The sequence below is a fragment of the Panthera leo genome, chromosome E3, assembly GCF_018350215.1.
Source record: "Panthera leo isolate Ple1 chromosome E3, P.leo_Ple1_pat1.1, whole genome shotgun sequence".
Taxonomy (NCBI): Eukaryota; Metazoa; Chordata; class Mammalia; order Carnivora; family Felidae; genus Panthera; species Panthera leo.
In genome coordinates, this window is record NC_056694.1 from 23,456,145 (window position 1) to 23,480,444 (window position 24,300).

The following is a 24,300-nucleotide window of genomic DNA, read 5'->3' on the forward strand; positions in this document are numbered from 1 at the left end:
CTTCAGTTCAGGTCATGATCTCACAATTCTTGAGTTCAAACCCTATGTCAGACTCTATGCTGACAGCTCAGAGCCTGGAGCCTGCTTTGGGTTCTGTGTCTCCCTCTCTCTCTTCCCCTCCCCTGCTCACACCCTGTCTCTGTCTCTCAAAACTAAATAATAATAAAAAAACATTAAAAAATAAATAAACAAAACTTGTTAAAAAAAAAAAAAACACCCAAGACCTTATAGGTATATCTCCATGTTTTTTTCCTGACAGCTACATAAAACTCCAGAGTATGAAATAATATAATTCACTCAATAATTTCCTATTTTTGTACATTTGGATGGTTTCCAGATTTTTGCAAATATCCAATATGTTGCAATAAACATTTTTCTATTGATCTGGTGTTTTTATTTCTGTCTGCCCAAAGTGAAATGGCTGCAAAGAATATGTATATTTTTAATTTTAGTAGCTACTTCCAGATTTTTGTTTAACCAGTAGCCTAAGTTGAACAAATCACAAGTTACTCTGAATGGTTAAAATAATTGTTGCTCAGGGGCACCTGGTGGCTCAGTTGCTTGAGCGTCCGACTGTGGCTCAGGTCATGATCTCAGGGTTCATGAGTTTGAGCCCCGCATGGGGCTCTGTGCTGACAGCTCAGAGTCTGGAGCCTGCTTTAGATTCTATGTCTCCCTCTCTGTTTCTCCCCTGCTCACACTCTCTCTTGCTTTCAAAAATAAATAAAGATTAATATGGTCAAAGGCCATCTCTAAATAATAATAATTATTATTATTCATACTAGCAAAGTATGAGAGTCCTTATTTCCTCCACATACTCAGAAGACATGGATTATAAATCACTTCATTGTGGCCAAACTAATGAATTTCTAACATGATCTTATTGTCTTTTTATTTACATTTTCCCTTCCCCCATAAGAATGAGCATAATTTAATTTGCTTATTGGCCATTTGCATTTCCTCTTCTGAAATTACCTACTCCTATCTTTTGCCTATTTCTTTATTAGATTTTTACAAATCTTTTCAGTTTGCAGAAGTTCTTTGTAGAGCAGAAAAATTAACTCTGGGGCTCTCCCCAGTACTTTTGCTGGAACTACCAAGAAAGTGACACCATCTTTTTTGTTGAAATCATTGGTACAAGAGCAATGGAAGCCCAGAGGCACTGGTGCTGTCATTACCACCATGTGAACAGTGAAGGAAAGGAAAATCAATATACAGAGAAAATAAGTCAGAGTGGGGGAGAGAAAGAGCTAATGACAGCATCTGAGTACACAGGTAAGCCATACATGAAGCTGGAAGGGTTTAGTCATCGCGGTTTCCCAATTAAGACAGCCAGTACATTTTCTTTGGGTTTTGTGCTGGGTTTCTGTCATTTGCAACCAAAGCATTCCTGGAAATAGTGAGTTTTCACACCCTGGGATCACACCCTAATTCTGGAACAAGACTCTACCATCCCACAGAACTAGACAGTCTAAATTCTGGGTCCAGGTAATATCTGAACCAGCCTCACCATCGTTCCTGAATGTTCCTGAGGTTTCCTACTATGTGTGACAGCCTCTAGCGGTTGTGAGGCACAACAGCACCCCAAGCCCATGAGAAGAGTTCACAGTGCATCCCTACTTATTGGTCACCAAAAGAATTCAAGTCTCTACAAATCACTTGGTTTACACCTGTACATAAGCTGGACACACTCAAATGAGAGACCCAAGCCAGAAAACGTGCGGGGGCCCAAGTTAAACAAATCACAAGTTACTCCTACAACTGCTGGATATTTGTGGAAAAGGAGTGTTTGAGTCCACAGATGAGTCTGAAGGCCTGTGCAAGCCACCTGTCCAAGTGCTCATTGAAAACACAGTGGCTCCAGGGGCCGGCACTGCCGAGCGGGACGCTCCTCGCCGCCTGGCGAGGTGGGGAGAGGCTATGAGGCTTGTGGCCACCCGTCCGCCGGGGCCCTGATACCCGGGACGGCCGGCGGCGAGAGGGGCGCTCACCCGCCGGGGTAGCCGTGCTCTCTGTTCGCCTGCTGGGCTCGCCCCCGGGCCGTGGTTCTCAGCAGTGCTCTGGACTGCGGCCTGTAAGTACCGACGCCCACGGGCGCCCTGTGGGAGGCACCTGCCACGGAGATGCGTGCAGCCCTCTCTTCCATCACACACTTCAAGTCCAGACCCTAGGTTTTCATAATACTTATGTATTTGTGTACGAATAGAAGCCTCAGTGACAATGATGGTTATCTCTGGATGGTGCGTTTGCTAATGTTAATTCTGAAATTTCCATAGAGGATTTGCATCAGTTGTATAACAGGAAAGAAGAAAAGAAACAGAATTGTGTTGAATAGCAAATTAAAAAAAAAATTTGTAAAAAAAAAAAACAAAAAAACACAGTGGCTCCTGGAATGGGCTTTTATCACATGTTATACTTTCTTAAACTATAGATTATGAGTTTATTTGACAGTGTTGTCATGGAAAGGAGAAAGTAATTAGAACTACGTGCTAGAAGGTTTTGTCTACACAGACAGGAATCAAGGGCTGTGGGACTCCTGATTAGGATGGAGGGCCAGATACTGAAATGCTAACAGTTTACATAAACTTGGAACATACTATCACAACATGACAGGTACAGTCATTTACGCACGACACATAAGGCATCCCCAACAACAGCAACAGCAAGCACTTTCATTTATTAAGTACCTGATGTGTGCCAGATACTAAGGGAAGCACTTTTTGTCAATTCATTTTCTTTTCCTCATGTAACAACCCAAGAAGATAGGTACCAAAGCTTAGAAGAAATCAAAGCTTAGAGAAGTTCTGTGAGGCAAAACAGGCTACTTCATGCTGCAGTAAAAAAACACTCAACATCTCAATGCCTCAACATAACAAAAGTTTACTTGTGCTCATGCTACATGACCAGTGCAGGCTGAGCGGGAGGGTCTTGCCCACGTTGGACTAGTGGACGCTGTAGCTGAACCGTCTCTCCACAATTGCTGCACAGGGAAAACAGAGTGAACTGTTCTTCAAGCTTTTTCCACAAGCAACTGACACCCCTCACTTCTCGCATTTCACTGACCAAACGAACCTCCTGCTCACATCCAAATTCAAGGCTGGGGAAGGAGAAGAGTTCAAGCCTACCCGTGCCCAGAAGGAAAAGAGCTGGAAATATTTGAACTGGCCGAAACTGGTCTCACTGAACACAACACAGCAGGAGACAGTCCGGCCTCTTCTAGAAACAGAAATGCGCCAGAAACCAGAACTCTCAGTTTCTCTCTCTGCAGTTGCTCCAGGTTAACACTGTCAAGTTCAAAGTCTCTGCCTCAGCTACACACAGATAACCACATCTTCATTGTTATTGCTGCTCTCACAGCTATGAGACTTAGATCATCCACATCCAGCTAGAATTTCAGGAGGAAAAACTTTTGATGTGCTCCCACCAAGTATAATCGTTCTGCCCGTGCAGGGCCTTTGTATCTCCGTGGACAGGGGTTTTTGTAGAACTCCGTGGATAGAGGTAGGAAAACAGATTTATCTTTCAGGTTGCATGCTATGTGAAAAACTCCTGGAGCTACAGCCAAATGTCTGTTTGTAACAAACGGTTGCAATACCTGTGGCTATGTGTCCATATGCAGACAGTTCCTGAATTATAATGGTTCCACTTGACAATGGTGCAAAAGCAAGACTCATTCAATAAAAATCTTTCTTGGAATTTTGACTTTGGATCTTTTCCCAAGCTAGCAACATGCAGTTAAGATCCTCTCTCATGATGCTGGGCAGCAGCCATAGCTCCCGTTCAACAAGCATTCTGTACCTGCGACCATTCTGTTTTCCACTTGCAGTACAGTATTCAATCAATACAGGAGATATTCAACACTTTACTATAAAATAGGCTTTGTGTTGGCTTTTTTTTTTTTAATGTTTCAATGTTTTTTTTTTAAGTTTTTAATATTTATTTATTTGAGAGGGAGACAGAGCCCAAGCCAGGAAGGGGTGGAGAGAGAGGGGGACAGAGGACGGGAAGCAGGCTCCATGCTGACAGCAGCAAGTCCGATGAGCTCACAACCATGAGCTCATGATCTGAACCAAAGTTGGATGCTCAACCAACTGAGCCACCCAGGCGCCCCTCAATTCTAGGTAATTAACATGTAGTGTAGTATTAGTTTCAGGAGTAGGATTTAGTGATGCATCACTTACATATAACACCCTTACATATAACACCCAGTGCTCATCACAAGTGCCCTCCTTAATGCCCGTCACCCACTTAGGCCACCCCCCCACCCACCTCTTGTCCTCTATAGTTAAGAGTCTCTCTTATGGTTTGCTTCCCTCTCCTTTTTTTTCTTTCCCACATGTTCATCTGTTTTGTTTCTTAAATTTCACACGAGTGAAATCATATTGTATTTCTCTGATTTATTTCACTTAGCATAATACACATAATTCCCATCATTGCAAATGGCAAGATTTCATTCTTTTTGATGGCTGAGTAATATTCAATTGTGTGTGTGTGTGTGTGTGTGTGTGTGTATCTTTTTTTAATGTTTACTTATTTTTGAGAGAGAGAGAGAGACTGAGTGCGAGCAGGGTAGGGTCAGAGGGAGGGGGAGACACAGAATTTGAAGCAAGCTCCAGGCTCTGAGCTGTCAGCACAGAGCCCAATGCGGGGCTCGAACTCACGAACCATGAGATCTTGACCTGAGCCAAAGTCGGATGCTTAACCACCCAGGCGCCCCAGTAACTTCTTTACCCATTCATCAGTCGATGGACTGATCGACTGAGTCGATGGCTCTTTCCATAATTTGACTATTGTTGCTAATGCTGCTATAAACATCAGGATGCATGTGCCCTTTCAAGGCAGTAATTGTGTGTACTTTGGGTAAATACCTAGAAGTGTAATTGCTAGGTCATAGGGTAGATCTATTTTTAATTTGTTGAGGAACCTCCATACTGTTTTCCAGAGTGGCTGCACCAGTTTGCATTCCCACCAACAGTACAAGAGGGTTCCCCTTTCTCCACATCCTTGCCAACATCTGTTGTTTCCTGTGTTGTTAATGTTAGCCATTCTGACAGATATGAGGTGGGATCTCATCGTGGTTTTGATTTGTATTTCCCTGATGATGAGTGATACTCAGCATCTTTTCATGTGTTTGTTAGTCATCTGGGTGTCTTCTTTAGAAAAGTGTCTATCCATGTCTTCTGCACATTTCTTCACTGGATTATTTGGTTTTGGGGGGTTGAGTTTGATAAGTTATTTACAGGTTTTTGGATACTAACCCTTTATCAGATAAGTCATTTGCAGATATCCTCTCCCATTGCAAAGGTTGCAACCTTTTAATTTTGTTGATTATTTCCTTCACTGTACAGAAGCTTCTTATCTTGATGATTCTGCCCAACTGTCAGCTAACGTAAGTGTTCTGAGCACATCTGCAGGCAGCTAGGTTAAGCTACGGTGTCCACCAGGTTAGGTGTCTTAAATGCACTTTCGAGTAACGATATTTTCAACTTGCAACAGGTTTGTAGAGACATAACCCCATCTTAAGTCAAGGAAGATCTATACTTTGTAAATGTGTAAAAATAGAAAATGCAAGTTTCTTAGAACTCCTCCCAGATGTCTGCTTTGTTCACAATTTGGGCTACCTCTCCTTTCCCTCACTACTCCCCATTTTCTGTGTAACACCTGTCTATAAGAATTCTCCTCTTTTTACTTTATTTTAATAGAACTTTCTGCCTCCTGGGCATAAAACTCTTTAAAGTGCACATTTGGTTCAGAGGGGTTGTGTTGTGGGTTTTTTTTTCCAAGAGAAGTTTAAAAACCTTCATTTTGCATTCAGGAATAAATGAGAAGTGGTGTTATTTATAATTGGTTCCTTCTAATTCAGACTAAATGTAGATTAATCCTAATTGATAACACATAAAATTTAATTAAACCTTAATAAAGAACCTGGAAAAGAGTTCTCAAAAGATAATATCATTGGTAATGTTGGACGCTGCACACTGTAGTACTTGAGATAAAACACAATCCGTGGGAGTGTTTTCAGGGCTTTGTGAAAGTCCAGATATGCGTCATTATCTCAAATAGGACAGTCATTAAAACTGTGGATAAATCTGAGAGATGGTGTTCTCCTCGCAGTTCACTGATAAGAAGTTTGGACCATAAGAGCCCCTCAGTGACCTCGTCAGCCCTCCTTCCTCGCCCTAGCCTGTTGGTCAGATGGCCACCCAGCTCCCTGACCATGGAGCCACCCTGAGTTATTGCCAAGAGCTACTGTCCCAGCCCACGATGCGTCAAACCCCAAATGACTGAATATCTCCTTGTAGAAATCCAATTAACAATGCTACATAAACATCACCCCTCTGATCAATGTTCCCAGCAGAGTAACATTTTCATCTCATGTATTCACGAATATTTTTATGTGTTCCGGAGTGATTGAGGACTGATCTTCCATGGTCAATCACCCCAGTATCTAATTACTTAAAACATGAATAGAGAGCCCAGGCAGGGGGGCGATACCAGACCCACAGGAATGCCTGCCTTAGAGATGGGAGCATTCACTCCAACTGCTGGCAAACTTAATCAAAGGAAGCAAATTCAGATACCTCTGGGGGCCAAACAGTAACCTAAGTGACTGACAGTGGGTTGGGTTAGGACCATAGCAAACTGGAGAAGGTCTGCCTGGTCCAAAGGGGGCGACTGTTTCTCCATTCTACCCACACTTTCCACTGCGGACTGTGGATCCAATGTTACCAGATCATTTTAGTCTTCATTAAAATTTTTAAATTTGGATTGTAATCTGAGAAATAAAACCCTATTTTCGAGCTGGTAGTAAATATTTTTAAGTGTTTAAATACTTTTCAGGCCTTGTGATTTCTCATGTATAAGTTGACTCTCCAGATCTTTAAAGTTTCCTCCCCTTAGTTCATTCTTTAGCAAACAATGTGGTTTGTTTGTTTTTTTCAGTTGGTAGCAAATATTTTTAAATGTTTAAATACTTTGCAGGCATTGTGAGTTCTCATTTATAAATTGTCTCTAGATATTTAAAGTTGTTTCTTCCCTTTGATTCATTTTTCCTTTTAACAAACATTCAACGAATGCCCACTGTGTGCCCGGCAATGTTCCAGGCACTGGAGGTAGAACACTGAACAACATGAAGATCTCTGTCCTTATGGGGGAGATTGACAAAAAGCAATATACATGATACATAGGTAAAGTATACGGTATGTTAGACTAGTGCTAAAAAAGGACAGAAAAAGCACAGTAGGAGTAAAGGGAATTAGAAATTGCGAAAGGGCTACCTATTGATATTTAGACAGGGTGGTTGAGGAAGGCCTCCAGAGAAGGGGACATTTGAGCAGAGACTTGAAGGAGAGAATAAGCCATGCCAATACCTGGGAGAAGAGATTCTAGGAAGAAGGAACAGCCCATGCAAAGTGCCCCAAATAGGAGTGCGCCTGGTGTGTTCAAGAAACAGCAAATAGGGGCACCTGGCCGGCTCAGTCGGTAGAGCATGAGAGTTTTGATCTTGGGGTCATGAGTTTGAGCACCACATTGGGTGTAGAGTTTACTTAAAATAAAAATTAAAGTATAAAATTTTTTTAAAAAGGAAACATCAAATAAACTTATGTGGCTGGAACAGAATGAGTGAGGGAGAAAGTAGTAGGAGGTGAGGAGACAGAACAGCAGAGGGAGAAGATCACATAGGGAGAGAGCTATGGGGCCACATCAGTCACTGGAATGACTTTGGGTTTTAGTCTAGGAGAGATGGGGACCCACTGGAAGGTTTTGAGCAGAGAAGAGATGTGGGCAGACTTGTGTTTTACTTCTCTGTGCTGAGAAGACTTGGAAACAAAGAAGCTACAGCTAGGAGGCCATAGTAGTGCCCAGGAGTGAAAGGACAGCGGCCCAGACAGAGTAGCAGCAGGGGAGGGGGTAGAAAGGTAGCCAGCTTCTATTTTAAAGGTAAAACCAACAGGAATACCTGATGCACGGGTTGAAGGGAGTGAGAAAAACAGAAGATTCAAGGGCAATTCCAAGCTTTCAGCTTGAATAACTGGAAGGATGACAGGTATCTACATATACCCCCAAACCCAAATTTTCCCAGACGATTTCAAACAGCCAGGGCACCCCAATCATCATCCCCTGTCCAAGAATAATGATGATGTTAAGGAGTATTATCTTTTGATTGAGCACTTACTGTACAGCCAGGCACTTTCTATGCATTACTGTATTTAATCCTACCTACACTCTGGGAGTTAGACCCTGTCATTTAGTGCCATTTCCTCCATGAGGACGCCGAGGTTTGGGAAAGTTAAACAAGTTGTTAAGTTCACAAAGCTGGTAAGTGACAAAGCCAGGATTTAAACCCATGGCTCTATGACTGCAAGCCCTATGACTATAACCACCATGACATCTTCAAATTTATCTTTTTATGGCTATCTCCCATAGGTCAGGCATGGGCCAGGGCCTTTCACAGATGTGGTCTCACTTAACCTCTACAACAGTCTTAGGAAGTAGATATTCATGTTCCCATTTTCAAATGGAAGCCAATGGAAACACCTATCCACGCCCTACTTCCCTTATTCAGAAATCTTTGTGTTCCAGGAAAATACGATAGAGCAGGCGACATCTACCCACCTGCCTCCATACTGGCTTGGATAGAACAACTGAGTAAATTGGGGGCGGATAAAAAGAGGCAAAAGACACAGTCTCCTCTGACAGGGGATGTGACTCTCCCTGAGAAGATAATCAGCTACCCAAGGCCAGTCAAACGCCACTAGGTCTAAGTCTGTGCCTGCCTTCGGCAGGCAGCCCACCCAGTGCACGGAGGGCTCGCTCCATGACACACTCTGTGCTAGGCTTTGAGAACAGAAAGATGGACAAGAGGAAACTCCTACATAATCTAAGGGCAATTAAGAATTTTGGAGGCATATGCATTTCTGTAAATGATGTGCAAAGCTTATTTAAATGCATCATAACTGCCACTGAGCCGAGTGTCTATTCCCAGTTCTTTCCCTTAAATGTTAAAGACTAAAGACAGCACTTACCATCTGCTGTAGCTTGAGATCTGCTCCTTCCCCCAAGGTCTCCTGACATGGCAAGGCCTAGCTGGCAGCCCCATCTGACACAGCCCACCAGCAACGTCTAGAAGCAGTCAGAACATCTGCTGGCCTTTCCTTAGCAACATGCAGCTGTTGGGAGACTTGTAACCCTTGCCCCTCAGATCACTTCAGCCTGTGGACAGTCAGGAACCCAGATTCAAGAGCATTTAGTTCAGTTCTCATCCAGTCTGGGCCCCTGGACTCCTGGTTATTTATTCAGCAAGTGTTTACTGAGCACCTGCTAAGTGCCAGGCATGGGTATAAATGATACCATGGTAAACAATAGAGATGTACAACCTTGCCTGATGGGAAAAAAAAATCTAGAAGGGAAACAAACTTGGCATAAGTTCACTGGATACTGGGAAGACGTATAGAGTATTTCAGGAGCATGTTAATTGGTAGATCCAAACCAATGTGGGGTATCCTGGAATGAGTGATCTTTGAGCTAAGAAATGACGCACCATTAGCTCAGTAAAGGCGGGGACTGGTGATCATTCCAGGCAGAGGGAACAGCATGAGGAAAGGTCTTAAGCCTGGACAGAGAATGTCAGTTTTGACGACAAACTGTACAACAGTGGAGAGGGTGATGTAAAATAAAGCAAAGACACCAGATCATATAAGGCCTGGTCACTGTAAGGAGTTCTTTTTATCTCCTGAAGGCAGTGGGGAGCCATTAAGGGGTTTAAGCAAATGAGGGGCTTGATTAGATTGACAGTGTTGAAAGATCATTCTGTTGGCTGTGAGGAGAATGATGGAAGGATCACAAGAGAACAAGGAGCTGAGTCCAGGCTGTTGCAGTGGTCCAGGTCAGAGAGGATGGTGCCTGAGGCCAAAAAGGTGGAAATGAAGAAGATGGGGTCTAAGTGTGTTTTTGGAAGATGCAACCAAATATGGTGAGACTACAGGAGGTGGGTGAGAGGAAAGAAAGAATTGAGGCTGCTTCTGCCTTTTGGGAATGATGATGTCATTTATGGGGTGGGGAAAGGCAGAAGAGGGGTAAGTTTGCTGAGTAAGGGTGATGAATTCATTTCAAGACATTCTGAATCTGAGATGACTGCAAGATATTCAAGAGAATACATATGTCCAGAAAGAAAACCCAGTCAGCACCCTATACTGGGGGGTTATTTGTTGTGACTCTTATAAAGATGGCATAGCCAGAAAAGAAAAACTTCCAGCCTGTGAGTCCTGCCTGCTACATCCTGCTGCTGCTGCAAATAAAAACAGACAAATAGATGGGGTGCCTGGGTGACTCAGTCAGTTAAGCATCCGACTTCAGCTCAAGTCATGATCTCATGGTTCATGGGTTCAAGCCCTGCATCGGGCTCTGTGCTGACAGCTCAGAGCCTGAAGCCTGCTTCAGATTCTGTCTCCGTCTCCCTCTGCCCCTCCCCCGCTCATGCTGTCTCTCTCTGCCTCTCAAAAATGAATAAACATTAAACATTAAAAAAAAAAAAATACAAATATGGGGTTCCTGTGTGGCTCAGTTGGTTAAGCGCCTGACTTAGGCTCAGGTTATGATCTCGCAGTCCATGAGTTCAAGCCCCACATCGGGCTCTGTGCTGACAGCTCAGAGCCTGGAGCCTGCTTCGAATTCTGTGTCTGTCTGTTTCTCTGTCTCTCTCTGCCCCTCCTCTGCTCTTGCTTTGTCTGTCTGTCTCTCTCTCTCTCTCCCTCCATCCCTCTCTCATACACACAAATAAATAAACATTAAAATTTTTTTAAAATACAAATAGATACCTTAAATATCCAGTGGTTAAATACCCAGTGGTGTTTCAGCACGCACTGTGTAGCACCTCAGACAGATCCCTGGCTGCCCTCCCCACAAATCTAGGCTTAAGTCATTCTACTGTGCACCATACCTTCTATACTGCCCCTTACTACTCCCACCATCCTCCTCAAACACTACTTTCCACTTGTCAATTCATCTGCTCCTCTTACTTACAGCTTAGAACCCAAACAACATAACCTTGAATTAAAGTCTTCCACCATCTGACTCCTGGTGTGAGATGCCGGGAGACAAGCCTAAGGAACAGTAGGGGCTGGAGACCACTGAGGATCTTCCCAGCATCTGACCAGGTGTAGGAGACAGAACACTAAACCAGGGAAAGCATGAAGGAAGAGAGAGAGGTACAAGAGATCTGACCGAGAAAGTAACAACTCACGACGGATCCTTCCAAAGCTAAAGTACACTTAGGAGGTCAAGACCAGGGTTGAGCCCTGCAGGACATGGAGCGAGAGACTGGAAAAACAACCAGGAAGATAATGGGAGGAAGAGTAGCTGGAGGACAGGACTTGTAATGGAGCTTGCAGCAACACCAAACAACAACGTATGCTTAAAATGCTGTGCGAGTGGAAGGATGCAGCTTGGTAAAGCATAAAAACACTTCAGTAATGGTATTGATTTAGGTCCACAACTTCTAATTAGGAGATAAAAGGAAAAGCAAGAGCATAAGGTAATTCTTTTGTGTGCCCACATCACATAATGTTCACAATACACTCTGTTTTGGGAGGGGAGAAAAGGAAAACCTGTGGTTCAGAATGCATAGTAAGATCTTGTTTGTGTTTGCACACAAAATTTAAAGTCTGGCAGGATACACCCTAAACTGTTAGCAACAGTCCTCTCTGAGGGGTGGGATCATGATGAGATTCCATTTTCACTGTAATGTTTTGGTTTTTATAATTCTATACCAGGTCAGTATTTGGCCAGTAGGCACAAGTGCAGTGGTGTGGATTGCTAAAATGAAATACTTCTGATTGGTTGGAAAAAGCCACTCTCACAATCCCCCCACCCCCGCAAAGAACCTTCCACAATCTACCTGTGATCCAGCAGGTGAAGGGTTAACACCAAGTAGGGCTGGTTTGAGACTTTGTTTCTTATTTGCACTTCACCCAGATGTAGCTGCCAAAATGAGAGTCCCAGCCAGGAGTCTCTGCTTGATGCCTGTCACAGCCCAAATGTGGTTGTTCCTTCCTGAAGACCTGTGTCAGCTCCCTCTCCCCCATTCACTTTATACTTGGCCTCTGTTCCTTAATATTTATTATTATTATGTTCTGTCACCCTGACTGCTTTGTAAGCACTTTGAAGACATATAATTTGGCAGATTTTTTTGTCCTCGCTCTACCTAGCCTGCTGCCTGGTTTGTGGAGACTTTCAAGGATATTTATTGTTATTGATACTGAAACGTGTTATTTGCAAAGTGCTCCTCTTCCCTGGTTACTGCCAGAACTGTCCCCACAGGGTTAGCACAGTGGAGGATACAAATCCTGTCATCGGTGGCTTAAACAGGACCAGGGTGGGAAATACTCCCCCATCCGAAGGAGCAGAAATCATTTGTCTGTCTGCCTGCCTGTCCCAATGGGCACTGCTTTTACAGTCCTCTCTTATCTTTAATATCCTTTTCTACTCATCCCATTATCTGGTAACAAACATCACTCTCTTCTCTCTGCAAACAGTGGTTACAGGACAAAAGTTCCTTACCTATCCTGTATGTTCCACGCTGGACATTAGGAGTCACTGCTTTTATCAGCATCCCTGTGTTAGGAGGTCAAAGTGCCTTAAGCCAGATGAAGATTTTCAGCAGCTGGCTGATCAGCCAGTGTATGGTTAATGAGGGCAATCCATGCAGTTATAATAGGCAAATCCCAAATTCAGTGGTTTAGCATAATGAGAGCTTATTTCTCACTCACATCGAGGCCCAGTGGGAGTGTTTGTGGTCAGCAGGCAACTTCATTCCATGCAGTGACTCAGGGGCCTGGGTTCTTTCCATCTCATAATTCTACTTTCCCCGAGGGATTTGACATTACCTGCACTCACCAAAGAAAGAAAAAGAATGGAAAAGGTACCCACTTCTGAAAAGACCCTGACCCAGAAGTGACATATGTCACTTCTGCTCATGTTCCCTTTAAGGGCTAATCCAGTGACCACATGTTGATGCAAGGGGAGCTGGGTTGTGTGGTCCCTGGTCCCAGAAGCAACTCCGGGGATAATGAGATATTGGTGGATAGATAGCCATCTGCCATAGCAAATGAATTTCAAAGGTTTAGAAGATCATCCAACAAGGCTCTTAAGGAAAACCATCTCCAAATGGAGGCAAAGGAAGCATTTTCAGGCTTATTCTAAGTCTCTTAAGAACACTCCTGTTACTTGCCACAGGATGGGAATTTTCATGGTAATGGGGGAAGGGTCTGAACTGGGAAGGGATTATGCAAGGTGATACCCATATAAACCTTCAAGCTAGGCTTGTAGCATTGTATGATCTGCTTCAGTAAAGCATGTGGGCATCAGGAAGTCAAAAAACATCCTGCAATTTTTTGAACCAAACTGGTCTCCGTTCAGGGTTACCACTGCCCGCCAGAGCACCCCCAGACTGCCGTCACCCATACTGCTAGTCCTTGAGGCAAGAATCAAGCCCGCAAGGGAAACCTGAAGTAAACTCACAGAACACGTGTCTAATATTAAAGCTATTTCTTTCAAAAATATAAGCAACTGCCACTGGTCCATAATGAACATTTTTATTTCTAAAGTATTTTCTTTCATAGGAAAGAAATGTAATTCATTCTTTTCCCCAAAATAATAAAGAAAATTGCTACTGGGAACAGTTTGGCATTTGAAACCTAGTGGGAGATTTCTCCAGCAGATGGTTTTGTGGCAAAAAGCTTTTAAGAATTTCTGACTGCTAGCAAAAAATATATAAGAGAGAGAAAAGGAGAGAGGGAGAGAGGGAGGGAGGGAGGGAGAGAAGGAGAGAGAGAGGGAGAGATTGATTTGATGTGATCAAGAAAAGATGTACCCAAAGAAAGCAATCCTTATTCAAGTTCTGATGACTCAAATGATCCATAGACTAGATTGTAGATTCCAAAAGCTGGCTGTGCATCAGAATAGCATGGAAAGCTTGTTTAAAATAACCATGGAATCGGAATATCTGTGGGTGGTGACCAGACATGCATATTTTTTTAAGCTCCATAGATGATTCTGTTGAAAACCGGTGGCCCAGTCATTTGTTAAAATTCTGAGGATGGTGATGCAAACTGGTAGGCAATATTATTAGCTTAGCAAAGATCCTGCCCTCTTGGCCACTTGGCTGTCATTTGCTACATGCACACATCCACCTGCAGCAGGCTTTCATCAGGTCCCTCATCTTATCACACAAAGCACTTGGATGATGTTCTTAAAAACCCCATGGGCCAAGATACCAAAGCATTTAATTATCTCATTTGGAAGCAAGGGGGACAGATTTCACAGCCAATCCACCCAGCACTATCTGCAGAGAATCAGAGCTATGTCACAGCCAATGGCTCTACCAAATACCATTGGCCACAGCCTCTGGGAAGGCTCAGGGGAATCCTGGGAGGCTTGGGCAGATCAGCTTTCACTTGCAACACAGCTGCCTGCTAGCTGAAGGCCTGGGACAAGTCCCTCCGACCCAGTTTGCTTATTTGTAAAATAGTAACTGAAAATTCTGACCCCATAGTGCTGTGAGCTGCAGATGGATAAAAGGTGAAAAAAGCGCCTGGAACCTGGAGAAGAACATGGGATAGAAAAGGAACTTGATCAGTGGTACTTCCCTTACATTTATTTTAACCTCCTTCTCCCTGGAAAAGGGAGAACCAATTGTCAAAGGCTGACAGAAGATATTCCTATTTTCCCAGTACTCCGTGAGTTGTCTACCGAAGGGTTATCCACGATAGAATTTGGAGAGAGGTGTCGATCTGTTATTCTTTATGGAAGGTGGCTACCACTGGATACACTCTTACTTCTAGTCCCTGGTGTCACCTCAACCAGAAAGCATCTCTTGGTACCTGAGGCCATGGTCAGAAATGCCAGGTATGGTTTTTGCAGCTGTAACTTGCATACGGGCATGATCTCTATGAGTCCCACATGATCAAATACTAAATTATATGGGATTCAAATGAATCATATAGGCAGTTATAAAACACCAGACTCTAAATATTATTTACCCAGCATCAAGCAGATGTTTGTTTCCAAGCTACAATCCCCTCTAATTGGCTGACATTGTGCTGCATAAACACCAGTGCAAGCTTATGTTCTCTAATGAATGACAAATGCCTAGAAGAATCCTTTGTGAATTGGCAGCCTCCCCCTCCAGCATGCAAATTACGTGGAAATTCCATCGGCACATGCAGATAAGCTGATCTGCATGATTGGCAGACTAGTGGATAAACACACCCATGGATTCATTGTCCAAATTCAGTTTGGTTGATTCATCTCTGTTTGTAGCAATCATTTGTTAATTCATTCATCCAGCCAACATTTATTGAACAGCCATTCCACAATAGGCACTGTCCTGGGCTTTAGGAATACGTAGATGGCTAAAAATATGGTCTCTCACTTCAAGTAGTCCACAATGAAAGAAGGGAGACACGACTGGTAAAGAAATAAAAATCACAATGTGAAAGGTGCAAAAATAGAATGTGGGCAAGCGTCTGTGGTCAGAGAAAGGGAATAAATCAACTGTACTTATAGGGGTTGGTGACAGCTTCCCAGATTTTCAAGACAAAACTCAGAAGATTTTAGAGTCAGCTAGACAGACAAAGCGTAGAAAAGGAGGCCCCAATAAAAAGAATAGCAAGGACACATGACAAAATATGTCAGGTTCTGGGAACCAACAAGAGTTTGAACTTGCTGGAGCATACAGTGCACGCAACTGTCTGCTGTTTCAGCTCCTTAAAAATGCATGCAAACTACACAGCCCCTTCGAAGGGTAACATGGCTGTACCTCTTGAAATGTAAAATGTGCGTGTCTTGCTTATACAGTAGCAACAGATGGGGGGGCGGGGAAGTGATCCTCTGTAATGGAGTAAATAACCTACATCCACATAAAGAGATACTATGCAAACTAAATACTGTGTAAAAAGGCATGGGTATGTGCTCCGTATACTTATATGAGAAGATTTACAGTTACGGGAAGATCTCCAGAATATACTGTCAAGTGAGAAAAATCATGAGATAAAAAAGTATATAGATAGGATGCTACCTTGTGTGTAAGAGAGAAGACAATATAGGAATACCTATTCTTTATTCATAAAGAAACCCTGGAAGGATATAAAAGAATACAAGATATATAAGACAAAATAGGAATACCTATTCTTATCTATTCATAAAGAAACTCTGGAAGGATATACAAGAAACTAATATCTATAGGGATGGGGGAGGGCAAAATAGATTAGAAAACAAGGGGTGAGATTTTGCAATGTATACCTTGTATATCTTTTATTTTCAAATCACATAAATGCATAATCTATTAAAAAGTATGACCAAATTTTAAAACGTTTCTGCCTCGTGGCCTGGCAATTCTAGTCTTGGTATCAATCACAATCACTCACTCACCCATGTGCATAAAGGATATTTATTGTGGTACTGTTTTGGTGGGTGAAAAAAAGAAGAAACTGGAAACAGCAAAACGTCCATTGAGAAAATGATGGAATAAAAAAGTATGTTCATACTTTTGAATACCATGCAGCAGTTAAACCTGTGAAGTAGATCTGTCTACTAACATGGACAAATCCAAGACTCCCAGAAGGATGGGATACCATTACTATAACACACACACACACACACACACACACACACACACACACGCATACCCCAAGTAATGCTGTGCCATCTAAACTGAAATAATCCACACCAAACTGGTAACACTGCTTACATCTGGAAATGGTCTACAGCAGTAGTCAGTGATCTTTTATAAAGAGCCAGATGGTTAATATTTTAGGTTTTTCAGACCTTATAAGGTCTTTGCTGTAGATAATCACAGATATGTCAAATGCAACCACAGGCAATCTATAAATGAATAAGCTGTGTTCTGATAAAACTTTATTTCAAAACCAGAGAGAGAGAGCCAGATAGGGACGGTGGGCCACAGATTGCCAATTGCCGGGTTAAAGAACCAAGGTAGGAGATGTTGGTTAAAAACTCTTTAATGATTAATTTTTTTTTTTTTTACAAGGAGATTCAAAGTAACTCTTACTTATCTAACTAAAGTTAATTAAAACAACATGGGTACATTAGTCTGCTGGGCCTCCATAACAAAATACCATAGACTAGGTGGCTTAAACAACAAACATGTATTTTCTAATTGTTCTGGAGGTTAGAAGTCCAAGATCAAGATTCCAGGGTTGGTTTTGGTGAGGATATTCTTCTGGCTTGAAGATGCTGCCCTGTTGCTGTATCTTCACATGCTTTTCCTCTGTGCTCATGGAGGGAAAAAGAGAGACAGCACTCTGTTGTCTCTTCCTTTTTTTTATAAGGATATCGGTCCTATCAGATCAGGGATCCATCCCTATGATGTCATTTCACCCTACCTCCCTCCCTAAAGGCGCTACCTCCACATACAGTCACTTTGGGGGTTAAGCCTTCAACATACGAATTTTAAGGAAATGCAATTCAGTGTGTAAGAGTGGGTCAAGATTTGTCCCCTATAATAACAATGCACATAAGCTCCTCTGCCCAGAATCCAAATCAGTCAAGATCATGATTGCTCTTGATAAAAGAAGGCCCAGCCAGAGGGCACCTGGGTGGCTCAGTCAGCTCAGGTCATGATTCCAGGTTCATGAGATCAAGTCCCACATCACACTCTACACTGAGCATAGAGCTTGTTTAAGATTCTCTCTCTCCCTCTGTCCCTCTCCCCTACTCGCACACTCTATCTCTTAAAAAAAAAAAAAAAAAAAAAGGCCCAGCCAGGGATTATATCTTCCTTCCCTAACACTCTCTCCTCCTTCTCCCTGAGCCAGTGTTGCTGTCCTGTCTGGGTAGGAAGTCTTTACCAACCTCCCTCCCCGACTCTCTCTCTCTCTCTCTCTCTCTCTCTCTCTCTCTGGATTCCTCCTCACCTATCAGAGGTGCTAGAAAGGCATGTGTTGAGAAAACCATGGCAATAGATCTATACCCCCTTTGGGATTTGTATCTTTGTTTATCTCTATCTTTCCCTATTCATCTATCTATAACTATATCCAGAGAGAGAAATTATAAGGAATTGGTTTATGCAATTATAAAGGCTGAGAAGTCCAGACCCAGGAAAGTCAGTGGTATAGTTCCAGTCTGAGTCTGAGTCCGAGTTCAAATGCAAGGAAGACCAATATCTCATCTTGAAGACAGGCAGAGAGAGAATACTTCAGCCTTGTATTCTCTTCAGGCCTTCAACTGATTGGATGAGGCCCACCCACATTGAGGAGGGCAATGTGTTTACTCAGTCTACTGAATCAAATGCTAATCTCATCCAGAAACTCCCTCACAGACATACCTAGAAATCATGTTTAACCAAATGTTTGGCACCTTATGGCCCAGACAAAATGACACATAAAATTAACCATCACATCAAGTGACTAGAAACAACTCAAATGTCCACTGTTAGAAGACTGGCAAAATAAATTATGGGACAGCCACCAGACAATGGGACACTGTGCAATTGTGAATTTAAAAAAGAAAAAAAAGGGGTGCCTGGGTGGCTTAGTCAGTTAAGTGTCTGACTTCAGTTCAGGTCATGATCTCATGGCTCGTAAGTTCGAGCCCCGCATCGGGCTCTGTGCTGACAACTCAGAGCCTGGAGCCTGTTTCAGATTCTGTCTCAGTCTCTCTCTGCCCTTCCCCTGCTCACACACTCTCACTCTCTCTCAAATGTAAGTAAACATTTCCAAAAAAAATTTTTTTTAATTTTTTAACATTTATTCACCTTTGAGAGACAGAGAGTGAGCAGGGGAAGGACAGAGAGAGAGGGAGAGACAGAATCTGAAGCAGGCTCCAGGGTCTGAGCCGTCAGCACAGAGTCCGATGCAGGGCTTGAACCCAAGAACCATGAGGTCATGACCTGAGCCGAAGTCGGACACTTAACCGACTGAGCCACCCAGGTGCCCCTCAAAAAAAATTTTTTTTAAATAAAAAGAAAAAAAAATGAACTTCTCTAAATACTGTCATGGAAAGATCAAAAGTGAAAAAAGCAAAGTGCAGAATATGTGTAGAACATTTGAGGAGAAAACGAGGGAAAATTAGCATTTATATTTGTATTTTCTTCTATATATGTAAAGAGCCTCTGGAAGGAGTCATAAGAACCCAGCACTGCTCTCCCATAAAGACAGGAACCAGGCACATACAGGACAAAGAAGAGGGGGGGGGGTTTTGCAGACTCCTCATATTGTCTAGGTTTTAACTATGAAGATGTAGTTAACTGAGAAGGGCCATGTAAATAACTGAGAAGGGAAAAACAAGTGTTGGGCACCTCCAAAGGGTCAGTCTGGAAGTCATCAGTACACATCCAGCCGGTAGTGAAAGCCTTGAAGGAAATGAGGCTGTCCAGGCAAATATGGAGACAAGGAAATAATGTGGAAGTCAGGCCCTGGGGAGCACTGACATCTCAGGCAAGGGGGAAGGAGGGGTCTTGAAGGAGCAGACAGAAAGGTAGAGAAGGGGAGAGGCAGGTGGTCTCTGAGGGCGTGTAATGGTCTCACGACAACGAGAAATATAAAGTACAGACTTAAGCATTCGGCGGTTGGATCATTTCTGGGATGATATATTTAACCAGATAGTCTGTATTGTGTTTGCACTTTCTGTAGGAAATAGATCATGCAGTTACATCTCTTCCCTGGAATTTCTTTAGCTGCTGTCAGTGCAACCTGATTTGAGATGTAAATAAACTGCGGAGATAATGCCGGGATCTCGGCAGACTCAGTTCTGCCACCCGCCCAGGACGAGGGCGGTGATGGATGGTGTGAGGACCACCGCATAATCTCTTCTGTTTTAATACTCGATTATCATGTCCCTCATCGTTCCCAGAACCCGACTCAACACATTAAAATCTCTTTGTTCCTTCCACAATGCTTGTATCTCCCTTGCATCTCCAGCCTCCTTTAATGCCGTTCATTATTGAAATGAACACAGAAAACCAATTACCCGGGTGGCAGCAGGAGCTGGTCATGTGCCCAACTTGGCCGCACTGGGAGCCTGATTCCCTGTTGAGGTAAACAAGAATCCCCATGCACAGCCGAGCGCCTCACCTGTCTTCAGGCTCCTGGGAGCCACCCTGATGCAGCCACAGGGCTTTAGACATTCGTGTTCAGCTAATTCAGTGCATGGTTGTTGTCACCAGATGCCGCGGGAGGGAGGGCCCGGCGTGCCTGAAGTGCCAAGCCAGGCAGCTCTGCAGGCAAAGCAGTTGTTAACACAGTGGTTAAGAGCACAGACTCTCAGAATACCTGAGTTCGAATCCTGGTTCTGCTAATAAAGCTGTTTGATTCTGGACAGATTCTTTTATTTGTTTTTTTAATGTTTGTTTATTTTTGAGAGAGAGAGCATGTGTGCGCACGCACAAGTTGGGGAGGGGCAGAGAAAGAAACACACAGAATCCCAAGTAGGCTCCAGGCTCTGAGCTGTCAGCACAGAGGGGCTGGAACTCACAGACCGCGAGATCGTAACGTGAGTTGAAGTCGGACGCTTAACCCACTGAGCCACCCTGGCGGCCTGACTTTGGACAGGTTCTTAACTTCACGATGCCTTGCCTTGGATCCTCACTTATGAAATGGAAACAGTAACAGTACCTCCCTGTTGTGGGTCAAATTGTGTCCCCCCTCAAAAGTTGGAAGTCCTAACCCCCAACACCTGTGAATGTGACCTTATTTGGAAATAGGGTCTTTGCAGATATCATCAAATTAAGATGAGATCCTGGTGGATTAGGGTAGCATCGAAGTGTGATGACCAATGTCCTTGTGAGGAGAGAGATCTGAAGCCACAGAGACAGACACCCAGGGGAAATGCCATGTGATGGTGGGGGCAGAAATGGGAGTCATGCAGCCCCAAGCCAGGGAGCAGAGGGGGCGGGGGCCACCAGACGGGGCAGGGGCAGCCACAAGACGCCGGGAGAGTCGGCATCCCCTAGAGGCTGCAGAGGGGGCACATCCTAGCCAACACCTTGATTTCAGACTTCCAGCCTCCAGAACGAAGAGAGAGAAAAATTTCTCTTAAGCAACCAAGTTTGTGGCAATTTGTTACAGCAGCCATAGGAAACTAATACACCCCCTCAAATGGTTGTTATGAGGATTGATTAATTAATTATACAGACAAGCCATGCAAAGTGCCTAGGAGAGTGTCCAACATCTAGTGACTCATACAGAAGTGCAGGGTGATTGTTAACCTACAACCTACAGCTTCTGGTTGGTAAGCAAGTCCTCAGTCCACCGCTGGTGCAGGTGAAGAGACCAGCTTCTCCCATCTACACTGCTTGAGTCACCTTTGCAGGGGTATTGTGAGAGGGAGGAAATCAAGGGCATTTCCCTAGGTTGACAACTTTTCAGAGACTAGGCCAGTTTCTGCTATACCGAATAGTCCTGGTGGGATGAACTAATTCTTTAGTCAAGGTAACTGAGGCAAGGGGAGCACTGTGGGGACTAGGGACATTGATCTTAGAGTCGGACTATCCGGTTCAAATCCCGCTCCCTCCCCTTACCAGCTCTGTGACCTTCAGCAATTCATTAACCTCTCTGGACCTCAGTTTCCTTGTCTGTAAAATGGGCAAAAGCTAGCATAAAGTATATAATAACGTATAGGTGAATATTCTAGAGAAGGTGGGGAAAAGGGAAGTTTGTTCAGGACCAACAGAGCCACTCTTCCTCCTACACGCGCAGGCACACATATGCCTACTGTAATTACCTGTTCTTCTGTCTCTCTGTGTGGACTAAGCCCCTTCAAGACAGAAGATGTATGTTCTGAGCACCCTGAATGCACAGAGTAGTTGCAACAGAGAACACATACTGAACAAAGGGATAGCTTAAACCAAGTGTCTCAATCCTAAAACATGTACATTCCGCTTTAAGGTTTCTACTATGTCCACTTACTCCCTGAATTCTTGTTTTAATAAGTTCCTTGAAATCAAGGCTCAGCAAGCTACAGGCCAAACCTGACCACACCCATTTGTGTACGACTGTCTACAGCCGCTTTCAAGCTTCCACGGCAGAATCGAGTAGTTGCAATACAGGCCATGTAGCCCACAAAACTGAAAATATTTCCTATTTGGCCCTTTACAGAAAAAGTTGGTCAATCCCTGCTGTCAATCAACTCATTTTTTAATTTAAGTGCATTTTTAAATAGGAAACTTCATGTAACTAAGGTAATTGGAAACCAGTATTCCTCGCTATACGTGGAAGGCAACATTCCAATCAATATGTAACTACTGAAATAAACCACAGACCAGCTAAAAGTACTTACCACGCCCCAGGACGCCAGGTTGCAGTGCACAAAGCAGAAGCGAGGACCGAGGTGACAGGATGGTGAAAACTTGGTAGCTGGCTACTCTGCAGGAACCAGTGTAGAGAGAAAAAAAAGAACGTGTTAGTACTGGATCTTGAAGGACAGCCATTCAATAGCATGGAAGGAGGAAAAACATGCCAGTAAAGGAGTCAAAGAAGAAACACTTGGGGGCAGAAGATAAACCACAGGTTTTAAGAGCAGGAACTCAGAGACCACACAGGCAAAGGGTCCACTGAGCGAGGTAGTAAAGGCTCCTCAGAGATGAATGAATAAATAGATAGATAGATTTTTCAACATCTCAAAGTAGTAAGCATAATTTATAAACTGGATTAGAAAGTACATCTCAGCACGTTTATAATGAAAACAGCTGATGCTAACGAGAGCAATAACATTTAAATAGAAATCTGTTTACCTTTGGGAGATTCACGAAGAACTTCAATGAGGTCCTGATTGATTTAAGGGCCAGGGACTGGACTGATTAAACTTCCTGAGTTTGGGGGGGGTCTCAAAGGGTAGTTGGCTGAGGTACAAAGGCACACCGACAACCTCGCAGCCTAACCAACAAGTGATTGGGAGTAATTAGAACCAGGTGGAAAAGAGGTCACAGTGCCCAACCTGGCCATATGCTATGGTTCTTTCCTTTATGAGCACCACAGACTCCTCGAAAAAGCTGAAGAAAGCTATGCCCCTCCTTCCCAGAAAACTGCACAGAAATACATACACCAAAACTTTTGCATTTAAATTTTTTTCTATGTTGGAAATATATTTTCTACACATGAAGAAAAATTAAAAGCAATCTTTTTTTAAAAAAAGTCTTGGCCTCATTTTTTTTATAACACGTTAAGATTCAAGGTCTATTTGAGTGGTAGAGGGAATAGATCTAAAATTGCACATAAAGCAAAAAATTTCAATTCTTCTCAAAATCTCATTTTAATGAGATTTCTGTGATTTCTTGGCTTGAATAGAAAGTTGGAACTGTGCAGTGGTCTTTGCAAGTATCAAAACCAAATCAACTTCATATTTTCATTTAAATGGCACCCGCATCGTCAAAAACCCTGAGCCCCCGAAATGCACAGGAAAAAGAAAAAATTAATATTCCCGTAATTCACTTTGCCAACTTTGTGTTTGTGTCAATAAACACCAAATCCTCCAAAATACTTTTAACATTGAATTTGTGTCAATTGTTTTCTTTTGTCTTTAAGTAATGAGAGAAATCCTTACAAATCATGTTTAAATTTGAAGATGGTCTGAGAATAAGTAACCCTTGTTAACCTTAAAAATCACACTGCCAGGGGGGCACCTGAGTAGTTCTGTTGGTTAAGTATCTGACTCTTGACTTCAGCTCAGGTCATGGTGTCATGGTTCGTGACATTGAGCCCCAAGTCAGGCTCTGCGCTGACAGTGCAGAGCCTGCTTGGGATTCTCTCTCTCCCTCGCTCTCTGCCCCTCCCCCACTCGTGTGTGCTCGCTCTCTCACAAAATAAATACATAAACTTTTAAATACATAAATAAAAGTGCCAGTTATTTTACCAGGAAAAATGGGTTTATCTGGGAGTAGCAGAGAATTGCAACCTAGGACCAGCAAGCTTCGGCAGAACCACAGGCAAGTCTGGAGAACAAAGGAGAGGAATGCTCTTTCCTAGGGGAAAGGGGGAAGTAGGGAAGGCCCTTCTAAACGAAAAGTCCACTGGAGGAAAGTGGGAGTCTGAAGTACAGTGGCTTCTCATTGGCTGAGCTGTGACTGCCTCCCATTGGCTGGGCTGTTGCCAGGTCTTCCTCCTGCTGGAGCAGTAAAGTACTAGCTAAGGTAGCCTATCCCGTGCAAGGTGCGTCTCTTCCTGCTGGCTCTGTCGTTGACTAGCGCTGAGCATGAGAGCTCCCCCTGCCGGCCTCCCAACTCCATCCTAAACAAGGTTTCCTTTTATTAACCTTGTCTTATCTCCCCCCCTTTGATAAAGATCTTTC

The 24,300-nt window shown here is 43.4% G+C and overlaps 1 long non-coding RNA gene across 1 annotated transcript; it reads right to left on the minus strand.

The window, feature by feature from the left end:
• Positions 1-16,971: 16,971 nt before the first annotated feature.
• Positions 16,972-24,087, minus strand: LOC122209654. The gene is made up of 5 exons (XR_006197693.1): positions 23,866-24,087; positions 22,748-22,889; positions 22,294-22,379; positions 20,091-20,233; positions 16,972-17,287 (listed from the first exon to the last, which is right to left on the minus strand). It is a non-coding gene; the product is annotated as an uncharacterized LOC122209654 (long non-coding RNA).
• Positions 24,088-24,300: the final 213 nt, after the last annotated feature.